Source organism: Eschrichtius robustus, chromosome 10 (assembly GCF_028021215.1).
Source record: "Eschrichtius robustus isolate mEscRob2 chromosome 10, mEscRob2.pri, whole genome shotgun sequence".
Lineage (NCBI taxonomy): Eukaryota > Metazoa > Chordata > Mammalia > Artiodactyla > Eschrichtiidae > Eschrichtius > Eschrichtius robustus.
Window position 1 is genome coordinate 41,430,451 of NC_090833.1, and position 4,495 is coordinate 41,434,945.

At 38.2% G+C, this 4,495-nt stretch overlaps 1 pseudogene; it reads left to right on the forward strand.

Moving 5' to 3' along the window:
- The first annotated feature begins 287 nt into the window (after positions 1-287).
- LOC137770937 (tigger transposable element-derived protein 1-like) lies at positions 288-2,048 on the forward strand (annotated as a pseudogene).
- Positions 2,049-4,495: the final 2,447 nt, after the last annotated feature.

The window sequence follows — 4,495 nt, forward strand, 5'->3', positions numbered from 1 at the left end:
CCCACTTCCTGTCTCTGTGTCACATTTGCGTAATTTTCAAAATGTTTCAGACTTTTTCATTATTTTTATTTCTTATGGTGATCTAAGATCAGTTACTTTGATGTTACAACCCTAACTGTCTCTGGGCGCTATGAACTGTACCCACATAAGACAGTGAACTTAATAAGTACTGTGGGTCTTCTGACTGCTCCACTGACCGGCTTTCCCCTATCTTTCTCCCGCTCCTTGGGCCTCCCTATTCCCTGAGACAGAACAATATTGAAATTAGGCCAACTAATAACCCAAAAATGGCCTCTAAGTGTTCAAATGAAAAGTCTCTCACTTTAATGGAAAAGCTAGAAACGATTAAGCTTAGTGAGGAAGGCAGGTCAAAAGCCAAGACAGGCTGAAAGCTAGGCCTCTTGTGCCAGTTAGCCAAGTTGTGAATGCAAAGGGAAAGTTCTTGGAGGAAATTAAGAGTGCTACTCCAGTGAATACACAAATGATAAGAAAGTGAAACAGCCTTACTGCTGATGTGAAGAAAGTTTCAGTGGTCTAGATGGGAGATCAAATCAGCCACAACATTTCCTTCAGCCAAAGCCTAATCCAGAACAAGGCCCTAACTCTCTTGAATTCTATGAAGGCTGAGGGAGGTGAGGAAGCTGCAGAAGAAAAGTCTGAAGCTGGCAGAGGTTGGTTCATGAGGTTTAAGGAAAGAAGCCATCTCCATAACATAAAAGTACAAGATGAAGCAGCACATGCTGATGTAGAAGCTGTGGCAAGTTGTCCAGAAGATCTAGCTGAGACAATTAATGAGGGTGGTACACTAAACAACAGATTGTCAATGTAGACAAAACAGCCTTCTTTTGGAAGAAGATGCCACCTAGGACTTTCATAACTAGAGAGGAGAAGTCAGTGCCTGGCTTCAAAGCTTCAAAGGACAGGCTGAATCTCTTGTTAGGGGCTAATGCAGCTGGTGCCTTGAAGTTGAAGCCAATGCTCATTCACCATTCCAAAAATCCTAAGGTCCTTAAGAATTATGTTAAATCTCCTCTGCCTGTGCTCTAGAAATGAAACAAAAAAGCCTGGACGACAGAACATCTATTTATAACATGGTTTACTTAATGTTTTAAGCCCACCATGGGGACCTGCTGCTCAGAAAAAAAAGATTTCTTTCAAAATATTACTGCCCATTGACAATGCACGTGGTCACCCAAGAGCTCTGATGGAGATGTACAAAGAGATTAATCCTGTTTTCATGCCCGTTAACACAACGTCCATCCTCCAGCCCATGAATCAAGGAGTAATTTTGACTTTCAAGTCTTATTATTTAAGAAATTCATTTCATAAGGCTATAGCTGCCATAGAGAGTGATTGCTCTGATGGATCTGGGCAAAGTCAATTGAAAACTTTCTGGAAAGGATTCACCATTCTAGATGCCATTAAGGACATTCGTGATTCATGGGAAGAGGTCCAAATATCAACAGGAATTTGGAAGAAGTTGATCCCAACCCTCATGGATGACTTTGAGGGGTGCAAGGCTTCAGTGTAAGAGAAAACTACAGATGTGGTAGAATAAGCAAGAGAACAAGAATTAGAAGTGGAGCCTGAAGATGTAACTGAATTGTTACAATCTCATGATAAAACTTGAATGGATGAGGAGTTGCTTCTAATGGATAAGCAAAGAAAGTGGTTTCTCGGGATGAAATCTACACCTGGTGAAGTTGCTGTGAAGACTGTTGAAATGACAACAAAGGATTTAGAATATGACATAAACTTAGTTGATAAAGCAGTGTCAGGGTTTGAGAGGATTAACTCCAATTTTGAAAGAAGTTCTACTGTGGGGAAAGGGCTATCAAACAGCATTGCATGCTCCAGGGAAATTGCTGATGAAAGGAAGAGTCAATAGATGCGGCAAACTTCATTGTTGTCTTATTTTAAGAAATTGTCACAGCCACCCCAGCCTTCATCACTTACCACCCTGATGAATCAGCAGGCATCAACATTGAGGCAAGACCGTCCACCAGCAAAAAAGACTATGACTCGCTGAAGGCTCAGATGATGGTTAGCATTTTTTAGCAATTAAGTATTTTTTAATTAAGGTATATACATTGTTTTTCAAGACATAATGCTATTGCACACTTAATAGACTACAGACTAGTGTCAATATAACTTTTATATGCATTGGGAAACCAAAAAATTCATGTGACTCATTTTATTTTTGTGATAGTCGCTTTATTGTGGTGGTCTGGAAAGAAACCTGAAAAATCTCCAATATGTCTGTACTCCTTTCTTCTTTCTGATTTCTCCCTTTTGGAATCGAAACATCTATCCTGTGTCTAACCCACCACTGTATTTTGGAAGCACATAACTTATATGGTTTCACACGTTTACAGCTGGAGAATAATTTGCCTTAGGATGAATCATACCTTGAATCTCACCCATATCTGATTTAAATCATATTTAGATGAGACTTTGGATTTTAGATTTTAGTGTTGATGCTGGAACAAGTTAAGACCTTTGGGGATGTTAGGATGTAATGAATATATTTTTCATGTGAGAAGGATTTTAGGGGACCGGAGGTGGAATGCTATGGACTAAATCCTTGCTTCTCCCCAAAATTCATATGTTGAAACCTAACTCTTACTATAATGGTATTAGGAGGTGGAGTCTTTGGGAGGTGATTAGTTTATGAGTGGGGGCGGCCCTCATGAATAAGATTAGTGTCCTTATAAATGAGACCCTAGAGAGCTCCTTTGCCGTTTCTGCCATGTGAGGACACGGTGAAAAGACGGCTGTCTATGAACGAGAAAGAAGGCCTTCGCTAGACACCGAATCTGATGGCACCTTGTTCTTGGACTTCTTAGCCTCTAGAAATGTGAGAAATAAATTTCTGATTTTATAAGCAACCCAGTCTATGTTATTGTCATAGCAGCTAATAAACTAAGACAATGTCCATATGTCATATATCTCTTACATCTGGAAACAAAGACATCCAGACCTGATCACTGAATATGTAGGTCTAGGATGCTACCTTGGAAGCTCTGTTTTTACTATGTGTTTCAATGTGCAGACATGGTTTCAAAACCCTGATTTTACAAAGCTTTATTTGATTGTTTCCCACCTTGTTTCAGAATGGATTTAAGAACATGTTAAAATATAGCAAGATCAATTTAAAGTAAATGTTTAAAAGACAGAAAATTAAAACTAAGAAAGTGAAATGTTGGTAGAGATGAAGCTTATACAAAGGTCCACACCAGTGGACTAGAAGGGCTCTTGCGGACAGAAGGTGGGACACAAAGCCAATATTGGGATGTTCTGTGGAGTAAATTACATGTCTCTCTCTCTCCAACTTGTGGTACCTGCATATGCATGAAATGGTGTAAAATAAACAACAAGAGCTACTGTAGGGAAAGAGGTGGCATAAAGGTTTATCACAGCCTGAGAAGTGCATGTGCAAAAGCCTGGAATAAATCCCCAAACCTAGGTTATTCAGGAGGAGTCTGGGGTCTAGATGGTGGGCATAGCATCTTAGATTTTTATGTATTTAATGATTTAGCATGGATCGGCAGGATCAATTATTTCATCTCCAGCATCTGTATTTATGAAGTTTTATTTATTATCTATGCCCTACAGCTACTATACAGGATTTAAGGAAGGTTAAATGACAGCAAACACACAGACATAGGTTTGTGTATGTACACAAAATACAACAATTAACATACAGATAGAAAAAAAAATCAGAAATCATATGAAGTAGGGAAAAGCAGAGAAATCTACAAGATACTTGTTATACAGTTTTGACTACCACTGATTATTACATTTAGATTTTCATTGACTAGCCAATAAAGTGAAAGGGGAAACATAACAGAGATTGTTCTTCTCTGATAAAAAGAATCTTCATTCTCTTTAGGAAAGGGACTTTTTCCCTGCTATTAAATTCTAAGAGGAATTTATCAAATAGAGCTAGCAATGAACAGCACTGAGTCATAATTCTACAGCCTTTACCAGGACATAGGCTTCTGTCTCACTGGTTTATAGTCGGGTCCTTAGTTAGTTCCTTATATATGTTTCTCCTTACTTAGATTAAGAGCTCTGTGAGAATCAGACTACGTCTGTTCATCTTCTTAATGTTGCAGTTTTCTGGAGACAGTAGGGGCTAGTAGATGTTCATCAAATGAATGAATGAATAATAAATGATTAAGTGAAGAAACAGTAGTTTGAATGTCTAACCAAATGCATTTCTCAGCTGTTACCCAAAGAACTAGGCTTGGGGTAGTTATTTAACAGTTCCTTTATTTAACAAGTATTTATTGAGCACCTACTATATGCTAGGCACTATTTTTAGTACTGGGATATGGAGCGTAAACAAAAGAAGTTTTAAAAAATTCCTTCATTCATAGTATTTATATTCTAAGGTGAGTTGGGGAATAAATAATGAATTAAATATTTAATATGTTAGATGACAAGAAGTGCTTTGGGGAAGATAAACTGACAATGAAGAAAAGAGGAATAA